The sequence below is a fragment of the Anomaloglossus baeobatrachus genome, chromosome 1 (assembly GCF_048569485.1).
Source record: "Anomaloglossus baeobatrachus isolate aAnoBae1 chromosome 1, aAnoBae1.hap1, whole genome shotgun sequence".
NCBI classification, from domain to species: domain Eukaryota; kingdom Metazoa; phylum Chordata; class Amphibia; order Anura; family Aromobatidae; genus Anomaloglossus; species Anomaloglossus baeobatrachus.
In genome coordinates this window covers 66,155,625-66,168,715 of record NC_134353.1, presented here as the reverse complement: position 1 = coordinate 66,168,715, position 13,091 = coordinate 66,155,625, and the positions used below count along the sequence as shown (strand labels likewise).

Genomic DNA, 13,091 nt, shown 5'->3' with positions numbered 1-13,091 from the left:
CGCCGGCATGCGAGAGCGCACAGCTGAGCGCCCGGCCGCCGGCATGCGAGAGCGCACAGCTGAGCGCCCGGCCGCCGGCATGCGAGAGGGCACAGCTGAGCGCCCGGCCGCCGGCATGCGAGAGGGCACAGCTGAGCGCCCGGCCGCCGGCATGCGAGAGCGCACAGCTGAGCGCCCGGCCGCCGGCATGCGAGAGCGCACAGCTGAGCGCCCGGCCGCCGGCATGCGAGAGCGCACAGCTGAGCGCCCGGCCGCCGGCATGCGAGAGCGCACAGCTGAGCGCCCGGCCGCCGGCATGCGAGAGCGCACAGCTGAGCGCCCGGCCGCCGGCATGCGAGAGCGCACAGCTGAGCGCCCGGCCGCCGGCATGCGAGAGCGCACAGCTGAGCGCCCGGCCGCCGGCATGCGAGAGCGCACAGCTGAGCGCCCGGCCGCCGGCATGCGAGAGCGCACAGCTGAGCGCCCGGCCGCCGGCATGCGAGAGCGCACAGCTGATCGTTCACAATAGTCTGCTGCCGGTAAAACTGTAAAGAAGAAAAAACAAATAAAAAAAACTTTCCGTTGTTTTGTATGATCCGTAGCACCCGTCACACAACGCGATGCAACGGAAGCTGTCCAACGCAAATGTGAAAGTAGCCTTACTAGCTTTCAGGCAGGATCAAGATAAAAATGACATTACAGAGGAGGCTGTCGACTACTTTTACATTGATGGCCTATCCTTAGGATAGGTCATCAACGTCTGGTCAACCGCGGTTGACACACCACATCCCTGCCAATCAGTTGTTCACGGTGCAGGCGGCTAGAAATGCTCAGGTCTAGAGCTGCTCAGTCTGCCCGCGACCTGGTACTGGGGGCAAATGTGCGGCCAATATCAGAAGACGGGGCAGCTCCAGAACTGAGCATTTCCGTCCGCCAGCTGCTGCCACCGAGAACATTTGATAGGCAAGGTGCAGAGTGGTGGGCCCCGGACGATCAGATATTGAGGACTGATCCTAAGGATAGGCCATCAATATCAAAGCAGTGGACAACCTCATGTCATGTAGACAACAGTATTTTCAGTCTGGCATCGATCAGACAGCATTGGATTGCATGTCCGAAATTCTCCTTGTCCTTCTCATATATATTTTATTTTATTGCACTGATGACATCTGAGGGGGGTCTGATTTTCACGGACTGAGAACGGAGATAACGGAGAAACTTTTTTTTTTTGTAACAGCACAAATTTGTGCAATTCTTAGTTGCGCAAAACTTGTGGCTTTTCAAGGCTATTTACACCAGAATTCTGATGAAACTGCTTTGATGGATCGAGGCTTTTCTGTAAATACAAGACTGGTTGGCTTAAGGTGGCCATACACAGAAGAAGAAAAGCTAGCAAGTTCAATTTTGGAGCAACGTCCTGTAGCACCATATTCTTCCTCTCATTTCGGGTTAGAAGACCCACAATGTGTGGGGAAATAACAGTCACCTAGTTTGGCTTTAGGCATGAGCCTTTTACAGAAGTTACTCAGCCTCATGAATTTTTCCTCATTTTATGCGGTTTGAATAGTAAAATACTCCATTAAAGATGTGACACCACTCAGCTGTCATAACTGGTCCCCCTCTCCTGTACAGGATGGGATTGCGTGGGAGGTGATGAGAACTCTCCGAGCACGACACCCTCATCACTCCAGATGAATCGCAGATCAACGTCACTCCAGAATTCATCTATGGACCCGACCACACGTACAGCCCACGAGAAAAACAAGCTGTTGCCATAATTAAAGAGTCACACTCCAGCAATTACATTTTCATGTAGACACGTGACTGCTGCAGGCAATTACCACTACTGTAAGCTCACCACTGGAGCCAGTGATTGTCTGCAGCGATCACATAGCTGAAGGGCAGGATACACATGCCAGCAAGCACGTGTTACACTGGGGGGAATCCGTAAGATGAAATACTCATAATTCCATAACAGCAGCTATAGGTAATTATATTTAACAAGGGGCCGGACAGGTAATATTCCAGTAAAAGCTGTTGGTGCACCGGCTTCCAGGGAGGGCAGATCTGACATAACTATTGGTAAAATTAATTGCAGCTTTACCCTATATACCATCTGTGTGCTATCTGCAGGGATATAAACCATTCTCCCCAGCTGTGAGCGCTCACAGCTTCCTCTGCTCATCTCCTCCCACACAATCCGATCATTTATTCACCAAGCATGCCACCCTCTCGCATCACCGAGATGAATCGCGTCTCACCGCAATCCTTTCTATAGGACATAAACCACATTTCTACAGCCTACACGATGTAACACAATCTGCTGCCACATTTATGGCCTCGCGCTTTATTTAATGTGGCTGCAGGGTATGTTGGCATGCTATTAACAGAGGCTTACAGGTCATCCAGACAAGCTGCAACACACCTAGAAACCAGCAGCTCGGCGTGAATCCGCACCACACAGCCAACTGGCAGGAAAGAAACGAGGAAGGCAGCGCCAAGTCACAACTGTGCATTGTCTGGGGCTCAGCGCCGTGTGACACCCCTGAAATCTGCATACCGGACACGGTCATCTTGCCTGACAGCGCTGCCCGATATCAACCAGTGGCTCTGCTGACACTAAGGCTATGTGCGCACTAGGCCGTTTTTACCCGCGGATTTCCTGCGGAAATTTCTTGAGAAATGTTTAAAATCTTTCTGCAGACATTTCCCAACAAAACCTATGGGAACAAAAAAATAGCTGTGCGCACGCTGCGGATTTTTCTCAAGAAAATTTCTTGAGAAAATGAGCATGTCCTTTATTTTCCACAGGTACCTGCGGAATACCCCCGGTATTTCACTCCATTCACTGTAATTTAATCGCGAAATACCGGGGTATACCGCACAGGGCTGTGGAGTCGGTAAGCCAAACCTTCGACTCCGACTCCGACTCCTCAAATTCTCTTGCACCGACTCCGGCTCCGGCTCCGGCTCCGGCTCCTACATATATTGCTTATAGTTAGGTGAAAAATTTATTGTAGTACATGAATATGTGTATGTGAACATTAGACATTTAATAATTTTTATGATACAATAATCAAGATATTTGGATAGAACATAAAATATATTTATTGGATACAACTTTAGAACACAAAAAACTGTAATAAATTGTAAATATGTAATACACTATGTAATATACAGTAGATTACATATATATCTTGTGTGTGTATATACACTGTGTATATATATAATATTACATATTTACAATTTATTAGTTTTTTGTGTTCTAAAGTTGTATCCAATAAATATTTTATGTTCTATCCAAATATCTTGATTATTGTATCATAAAAACAATTAAATGTCTGATGTTCACATTATACTACAATAAATTTTTCACTTAAATATAAGCATTATACTAAATGGTATTATTTAGTAAAATATTCAGCACATTCTGCATTGCACTCCTGTCCCCAATTTATTATATATTTTAGGAGTCGGAGTCGGTGCATTTTATACCGACTCCAACTCCGACTCCGACTCCACCAAAATGAGCTCCGACTCCGACTCCGACTCCACGACTCCGACTCCACAGCCCTGATACCGCAGGTAGCAAATGATGTGCGGTATACCCCCGGTATAGCCGCGATTTACCTGCGGTAATGCTCATCACTCCCTGCAGTTTTGCAGGAAGTGATGTCATTATGACAGAAGAGGAAGCGGAGCAGAGTAAACACAGACGTCACACTCCCTGGACGCCGCACAGAAGCACTTCCGTGTGATGTCCGGCGGGTGCCCGTGCAGTCTGTGTCCCGCTCCGGCCCCGCGTCTGCCCGCCCTGCTGTGTGTCAGTGTCTGCCCGCAGTATCGGCAGCTTGTCACGCTGCAGCGCAGGCAGACACTGACACACTGCAGTGCATGCAGCCGCAGGGATGACGAGCGCTGCTGTCAGGAGGTGAGATGAGATCATTACCTGCTGTGACGATCTCCTGCCTCCTGACGTCACCGCTGTCTATGCCCGTCTCGCGAGCGGCCCGAGACTGTCACTAGCGGTGACATCACGGGCTCTCGCGATACTGCTGACAACGCAGCGGGCATAGAAGTCAGTGACAGCGCTGATGGCAGGACTGCAGGAGATCATCATAGCAGGTAATGATCTCATCTATCCTCCTGGCAGCAGCGCTCGTCATCCCCTGCAGTGACCTGGGATATTGATGTTAGCTCAGGTCACTGCATTGCTCTCCCAGCCAATGTGGAACATTCTGTTCTTCATGGACTGGGACAGTGACTATATTATGGATCGCCGTGGGATGCCCCCCCCCCCTTATTGGATTACGCCGGACGTGGAATTGATTGTTCTTATCAATAAATTGGTGAAAGAGGGAATGTGGGGAGTGTTTTTTTTTCAAATAAAACTTTTTTGTTGTCTATTTTATATTTCTTACTGACTGGGTTTGTGATGTCAGGTATCTCATAGACGCGTGACATCACTAACCCCAGGGCTTGATGCCAGGTGACATTACACATCTGGCATCAACCCCACATATTACCTCGTTTGCCACCGCACCAGGGCAACGGGATGAGTTGGGGCGAAGCGCCAGGATTGGCACGTCTAATGGATGCGCCACTTGTGGGGCGGCTGCAGCCTGCTATTTTTAGGCTGGGAAGAGTCCAATAACAGTGGACCTCCCTAGTCTGAGAATATCAGACCCCAGCTGTCCGCTTTACCTTGGCTGGTGATCCAATTTGGGTGGGACCCCACGTTTTTTGTTTTAAATTATTTATTTAATGTAAAATAACAGCGTGGGGTGCCCTCTGTTTTGGATTACCAGCCAAGGTGAAGCTCCCAGCTGTGGTTTTTAGGCTGCAGCCATCTGCTTTACCCTAGCTGGCTACAAAAATGGGGGGGGGGGAACCCCACGTCTTTTTTTTAATTATTTATTTATTTTTTGGCTAAATACAAGGCTAGGCATCCTTTAGTGCCACATGAAAGTCATTAAAGGGTGCCAGCTTAGAATATGCAGGGAGGTAGGACATTATATAGGTCTTTCTCATCTATCTATTCATCTATCCATCTTTCCCTCTATCCATTATCTGTCTATCGATTATCTATATTATTTATTTCTGTTCAGCATAAAAAAACCGCAGGGACCAACCTGCGAAAAAACCGCGGCAAAACAGCATGCGTTTTTCCTGCGAATTTGGTGCCGTTTTTTACCGCAGGTGCAGTATTCTTCAACACCCAGAAGTTTCTCAAGAAGTTTTCTTGAGAAAAATCACTTTTCTAGTGCGCACATAGCCTAAGGCCGGTTTCAGACGTCCGTGTTTCAGGTACGTGTGACATCCGTTTTTAAACACGGATGGCACACGTACACATGTAATTCTATACTATTACTCACACGGACCGTGTGACCCCTCGTAGCCCCGCACGCACACATGTCCGTTTTTTTCTGTCAGCACGGGTGTCACATGGACCGCACACTGATGTGATCCGTGTGACATGTACCAAAGAAAACACGGGTCTTTTAAATAAAAAGATTTTCTATATTTACCTGTATCCAGCACCGCTGTCTCTGGCTCTGCTGTTTCCCGCTCTTAACCCCCGCTCATTAAACTCACTGAATATTCACTGCACTGAGGAGCTGGAAGCCGAAGCATCGCGGGGACTTCAGTGACTGGGACTGCATTGCTGTGCGAGTATACAGCAAAGTGTGTGTGTGTGATAGATATAGATATAGATATACGTGTTGAGGTCCTGGAAGTCAGAGCATCGTGGGGACAGCATCGAGGACTCAGAGTTCCCAATGAACTCTGATGAACCCGTGAAGTCACCGTCCTGAAACCACTGTAGCGCGGGTGTCACCAGGAAATAATCAGAGTTTATTGGGAACTCTAATCACCTCCTGGATGTCACTGCACAAACTTTTTCTAGATGAATACTCACCTGTCCTGCGATGCTGTTTTCGGCGGTGCTGTACCCAGCGCTGTCTCCGCGATGCTCCGGCTTCCAGCTCCTCACTGCAGTGAATATTCTATGAGTATAATGAGCAGTGATCAGGAGCAGGAGGCAGTAGAGCCGAAGACATCACCGCTGGATACAGGTAAATATAGAAAATCTTTTTATTTCAAGGACCCGTGTTTTCTCCGGTACTTGTGACACGTATGCAAACACAGATGACCATAACCATGCATGTGACTTGTACCTGATTAAAACACAGACGTTTGAAACCGGCCTAAAATTGTGCTCAGTGTCATTGTCGGCTCTCATCGCTGGCTACCAGCTCCAGTACAGTACCTAGTGGCTGACTGAGTTTAGGCTTGAGCGCTGTCACTTATGTAATGACAGTATGCAAATTGAGGAGTTGTAATAGTGCACTGAAGACCCCTAATGGCAACTAAACAACTTCAATAAAGACTTCATTCATAAATATCCAATGGTAAGCGTGGATTTACCTACGCATTTCAAACAAACTAGTTCACTTCTAAAGACTTTGAAAGATGCACAGCGGCCTAGTGACATTTCTAGAATCAGGGGCTGTCTCCATCATGCTGCTCGGCGGCCCAGTGGTTAGCCCCATTGCTTTGCAGTGTGAGTCCTGGGTTCAAATCCCCCCAAAGACATCTGCAAGGATGCGTTCCCTCCAGTCTCCTATCACATTGCACAGTAACTGATAGGGGATTTAGATTGTGAGCCCCAATGGGGACAGTGATGCCAATGTTTATAAAGTGCTGTGGAATTTAAGTTGCTCTATAAGAAAGTAAAATATTTGTTGGAAAATTTTTACACTCATGAAAGTCTGTAAGATCCCTAAGGCTATGTGCCCAAAGGGACAATGTAACCGCGGATTTTGCCGCGGAAAACCTGAGGATTTATCTGGATTTTCTAGCTAAAGCCACAGCTTTTAGCCAGCACAGACACTCCCCATGTTATCCTATGGGACATGGGGAGTGCTGTGTCCATGCTGCGGTATGTGCGGCTGCGGAATATGCTGCGGATGTCCCACAGCCGCAAGTAACTGCATGTCAATTATTCCTGTGGAATTATCTGCGGACCTCCCGCCTCTCCCCTATGGAGATAGAGGCTGGGACTTCTGCCGGTAAGCTGCATGAATATCCGCAGGTTTACCGTAGATATTTCACTGGAATCCCGCGGCAATGGATAGCTGCGGATTCCAGGGATCAGCTGCGATAAACCTGCGGACATACCCGCGGGTACATAGCCCCATGGGCACATTGCCGAAGATTCCTACAAACACACAAGTATAACATGCTGGCTGGTTCATTACACTGAGCCTGTCTAGGACACACATCGAATATTGAACGGCAGGATACATAGTCCTCTTTAGATAAGACACTACAGGTACGATGTTTATCGGGGCCAAGTCCCCTACTTCCCTGTATAGGTGCAGCTGGTGTGAGGGTGGCAGACTGCTTTACTGTATTGAGCCATATTGATACAAACCTCTTAAAAGGGCGACTCTACATTTTGCGCATCTTTAATGTACTTTGACCTACTTATGTGACAACTTAACATCTAAACCTGGGATGAGCGGGTAAAGATTTGTACCAATTTCTAGTGGAAGGCCCATCCTGCCTAAGTTTCCTAATTACCTTCCAGAAAATTTGACAAAAGCAGCACAAATTATAGAGCAAATATAAAAAGACTGGTCTTAAAAGGAATCTGTTTTTGCTACCCTATATGTAGCAGCTTAATGTGGGGCAAAGACTGATTCCAGCGATGTGTCGCTTACAGGGCTGCGTATATAAATAAATAAAATACTATTTGCTGCAGATGTAACTGTTCCCTGAATAAGCCCAACCCACTCAACTAATTGGCAGCTCTGTGCATAGGCAAAAAACTGCCAATCATTGGTGGTTATACAGAGCTCATGAACAGGGAAGACTACATAGCAGCAGGTTTACTAGTCCTTTAGTGATAGCCGTGCTCTTAGTAGGAGATCAAAACTATAGCAAGCAGCCCAGTAAGGCTACTTTCACACATCCGGTTTGAGCAGTGCGGCTCAATGCGGCTGTGAAACCTATGCAACAGATGCGGCGAAAACACCGCATCCTTTGCATAAGTTTTTACATGCGGCCCGTCCGTTTTTTTCCGGATGCGGCATGCTACTGAGCATGCGCAGTGGAAGAAACCACAAAGTTTTTTCCGCATCGCGCCGCATCCGGCGTCCATATGCATGCATTGAAAAATGCGCCGCAGCGGCCGGATGCGGCGCGATGCAGTTTTTTTGCCAGAGCAAAAAACGTTGCAGGCAACGTTCCATCCAGCCGCGGCATCAGCTAAATCTGCCGCATGCGGCACAAATCGGACCAAACGCAAGCCCATGCAGCACAATACGGCACTAATGTAAGTGTATGCAAAAAAAACCCGCAACCGGCGGCAAAAAAAAAACGGTTGCGGTTTTTCTGCAGAGCGCCATATTGTGCCGCAGAGCAAAAACCGGATGCGTGAAAGTAGCCTAAGTAACATCTCTACAATCAGGGCCTGTCTCCATCTCCTGCTCTCAGATTAGGTGAACCTGGCGACAGATTACGTTTAATTCACCAGCTATCTTAGATAAATATGGAATACTGCACATAAGTTCCAAACAACCAGTATAACTATACCAAGGACAAACCCATGCCAGGCCTCTGGTTCCTTATCGGCATAAGTGACACTTCTCCCAGTTTGTGGCCAAAATTCACAGAATACAATGAACCAATACCACACAGATCATCTTGCTCCTTCATGCCACCATGCGTCCATTCCACCATGTTAGCCCCACTATGCCACTCAACGTTCTTGTAATGGGGCAATCACAGCGCTCTCGCTGCTTCCATCTACAATGGCAGGCTCTGGCAGTCACTCAGTGATCCAGTGATCCTCCCAGTGATCCTCCCAGTGATCCTCTCAGGGCAGACTGAATGCCGCCATACATCCATGTCATGGAGCAATCCTTGCATGTCACCTAACGTTTATACCGAAGGTAAATGCCCTGCGTGCCAGCCTATGCTCAATGTCACAATGCTTCCATCTGCTAACGAAGCCCCTGTATGCCACCCTACACTCATACTTCAGGGTGCCATACGGAGGCTGACCTGGGAGAAGCTTCCACACCAAGCCCCAAATACCACTTGCATTGGTCTGACCAGGTAGTCTCGGCACGCCAGGGTGGTCAGCTGCCGCATACCACCCTGAGCTCTGCCACTTACCACCCTGCATCCACATTCCACAATCTCAGAGCCATTTTTTGCAGGAAAACACATATCCTGCGCCAAATACAGCCCTCATCTACCACGTCACATTCACACACACTTGGGGTTTACCTTCAGGGTAAGCCACATGTGCCACATCCTACGCCCACTTCATAGTGTTGTATTGGATACTACCATGCGTCTCCTGAGTCTGCCACCCTGCACTCAGCTCTTTATAGCACCCTGACGTCTACATGCCCAGCAAACCCAGTATGCCACCTCACATCATCTTCTGATGCCAAGCCCTAAGTCAGCCTCCGTGTGAGACCCTCTGCCCACCTTGTGGTGCAGCTCATTGAAGATTTCTTGTGCCAATGTCCCCATCTCATCTTTCAATTGCGTACAAACTCAAAAGCAGCCCCCGAGGGAGGGGGAACGGACCACCCCGCGCCCGCCTCATCTGTGGACAGCCCCCCCCCGGGAACGAACCACCCCGCGCCCGCCTCATCTGTGGACAGCCCCCCCCCCGGGAACGAACCACCCCGCGCCCGCCTCATCTGTGGACAGCCCATGGGGGGGGAACGGACCGCCCCGAGCCCGCCTCATCTGTGGACAGCCCCCCCCCCGGGAACGAACCACCCCGCGCCCGCCTCATCTGTGGACAGCCCCCCCCCCGGGAACGAACCACCCCGCGCCCGCCTCATCTGTGGACAGCCCATGGGGGGGGAACGGACCGCCCCGAGCCCGCCTCATCTGTGGACAGCCCCCCCCCCGGGAACGAACCACCCCGCGCCCGCCTCATCTGTGGACAGCCCATGGGGGGGGAACGGACCGCCCCGAGCCCGCCTCATCTGTGGACAGCCCCCCCCCCGGGAACGAACCACCCCGCGCCCGCCTCATCTGTGGACAGCCCATGGGGGGGGAACGGACCACCCCGCGCCCGCCTCATCTGTGGACAGCCCCCCCCCCGGGAACGAACCACCCCGCGCCCACCTCATCTGTGGACAGCCCATGGGGGGGGAACGGAACACCCCGCCTCATCTGTGGACAGCCCATGGGGGGGGGGGAACGGAACACCCCGCCTCATCTGTGGATGAGCACAGCACAGGGGGGACCACCCTGCACAGCCCTCCTCATCGCTGCACAGTGCCCCAGGAGGACCACCCTGCGCCCTCTCCGGCTCAGCGTTCCCCTCTGCAGCCCGCTTCCATGCCAGCCCTCCCTGCACTGCCACCCTGCAGTGTCCGGCACCCAGCCTGGACGCCCTGTGTAAGGCGCAGCCCCGTGCATCTCTGTGGCCTGCAGAGCCTGGCGTTCGGCCGCCCTCACACTCCGGCTCCATTCATCCCGCACTCACCGGCCCGAGTGTCCCCTGCGGATGAGATCCGAGTCCCTAGAGAAGCTCAGGCCCCTCCGTACGATGTTTATCGCAGCCGCCTCTCCCCTCCCTCTCAGGCGAAGTAATATGTCGGCGGCGCTCCCCCTTCAGATGGGCTGTGCGGGTCTATGCGCATGACCGACCCCCCCGGCCCCGCCTCTGACTCCGCCCCTTGCGCTGTCACCGGACACCGCGCTCCCGTCCTCCTGCCTCTATTTACTTCTGCGTGTCACAGAGATCACCAGCGCCCCCTGCCGGCCTCCCGCCTCCGCTCCTGTGGTGACAAGTCGGGTGCGGTTTTGCAGGGTCTAAAACCGACAGAGCCTATTGGCTGCGCGACCCGAGCTCAAAGTATACCGTGCCCTGATTGGCCAGAGGGAGAAGGCGGGAAGATGCGATGTGACGCAGCAGAAAAGGCGGCACTGTCAAATTGCGAGTCACAGACAGTAGTACAGTGGCGCGTGTGGCCGTGTGAGGAGAATGTGCGTTATTTCTGAGGAGAAATAGGCGCAGTTTATAGGCGATTTCCTCTCTTCTGAGAGCCATAACGTTTTAACCCCTTCACCCTCAGGAAATTTTCCTTTTTACTGGGGATTTTTTTTTGCTCCCCTTCTGAGAGCCATAATGTTATATTTTTCCATCAATCTTGCCATATGAGGGCTTGTTTTTTGTGAGACGAGTTGTACTTTTAAATGAAACCATAAGTGTTACCATATAGTACTGGAAAACTGAAAAGAAAAATTCCAATTGCGGAAAAATGGTAAAAACAGTGCGATTGCATGATTGTTTTTGGGTTATTTTATTCACAGTGTTCACTATATAGTAAAACTGATGTGTGGGTGTGATGCCTCAGGTCAGTGCGAGTGCGTAGACACCAAATGTATAGGTTTACTTATAACTAAGGGGTTAAAAAAAATGTCAGAAGTTTGTACCTGTATAAATTCTGGCTGGTGACTGATCCACTGGTTTTGAATACCCTATTAAATCGATAGCTGGACTATACATGACAAGCTTTTCTCCCCCCCCCCCCCATTCCCCCTTTGTGCCTCCCCTATTCCCTCATAGACTGTAAGGCTGCTTTCACACATCCGTTTTTTGCTGAGCGGCACAATACGGCGCTTTCCAGAAAAAAACAACCGTTTTTTTTTTTGCCGCCGGTTGCGTTTTTTCCCCATAGACTTGCATTAGCGCCGTATTGTGCCGCATGGCCTTGCGTTGCGTCCGGTTTTTGCAGCATGTGGCATATTTAGCCCATGCGGCGGCCGGATGGAACGTTGCCTGGCACGTTTTTTTGTGCAGCGAAGAAACCGCATGGCGCCGGATCCAGTGCGATTTACAATGCAAGGCTATGGACGCCGAATGCGGCATCCTGCGGCAAAAAACGCATCCGGCCGGCGGATGCGTTTTTTTGCACTGCGCATGCTCAGTATCAAACCGCATCCGTCAAAAAACGGACGGGCCGCATGGAAAAACTTATGCAACGGATCCGGTTTTTTTTCGCCGCATCCGTTGCATAGGTTTTTGAGCCGGATTGAGCCGCACTGCAAAAACCGGATGTGTGAAAGCAGCCTAAGCTTACAAGCACAGCCCTCACTCTTCTTGGTATCTTAAGACCGCTTTCACACTTGCGTTGAACGGCATCCGTTGCTATCCGCCGCCTTGAAGAATTATGGTAACCGCTGCAGGAAACCGTTTTCTTCCTCATAGACTTCTATTAGCTGCGGATAGCAACGGATGGCCTTGCGTTGCATCCGTCAGCCGACGCTGCGTTGCATCCGTCAGCCGACGCTGCGTTGCATTCGCCTGGCGATGGAACGCTGCATGTAGTGTTTTTCTGTGCTAGGCGGAGTGTAAATAAACCCCGCAACCTGCAGGATTCCATTGGCGTCCGTTGTTTTTATAATGGACGCCTATGGGAACGGATTCCGTTAGAATCCGTCATTTGACGGATTCTGTTAACGCAACCGTCTTTACACAACTGCGCATGCCCAGATGTGTAAAGTCAAGGAAAAAAAAACTATAACGGGTTGCGTTATTTTGTACAATCCGTACAATCAATGCAAGTGTGAAAGCGGCCTAATTTTGATATTTTGTATTGTCTCATATTGTCTGTACATGTACCCTCTGAATTGTAAAGCGCTGCGGAATATGTTGGCGCTATAGAAATAAAAATTATTATATATTTGTCCAAAAAAAGAATAGCGCCTTTGTCACCATTTTCTGTGACCTATAGCGGTCTCATTTTTCGGGATCTGAGGCTCAGTGTTGATTTTGTTTTTACATCCCGAGCTGACATTTTTAATTTTACCATTTTTGTGCAGATGCCATGTTTTGTTCGCCTATTATTGCAGTTTAAAAAATTTTTTGTGGCAATCAAAAACGTAATTTTGGCGTTTGGATTTTTTCTCGCTACCCGGTATACCGATCAAATTAATTGATTTTATATTTTGATAGATCGGGCATTTCTGAACGCAGCAATACCAAGTATGTGTACATTTTCTATTTTCTTAACTGTTTTATTGCCAATGGGGCGAAAGGAGGATGATTTGAACTTTTCATTTTTTTA

At 49.8% G+C, this 13,091-nt stretch overlaps 1 protein-coding gene across 14 annotated transcripts in view; it reads right to left on the bottom strand.

Annotated features, from left to right (window-relative positions):
- ADD1 (adducin 1) overlaps positions 1-10,764 on the bottom strand; it is a 161,335-nt gene extending 150,571 nt beyond the window's left edge. For 6 of the 14 annotated variants that reach the window (XM_075346820.1, XM_075346823.1, XM_075346824.1 and 3 more), the window contains exon 1: positions 10,505-10,656. The gene's annotated coding sequence lies outside the window, so the exon portion shown is untranslated. Of the gene's footprint in view, positions 1-10,504; positions 10,658-10,745 lie in introns of those variants that run through there. The other 8 variants (XM_075346826.1, XM_075346831.1, XM_075346830.1 and 5 more) reach the window with 4 other exon arrangements.
- Positions 10,765-13,091: the final 2,327 nt, after the last annotated feature.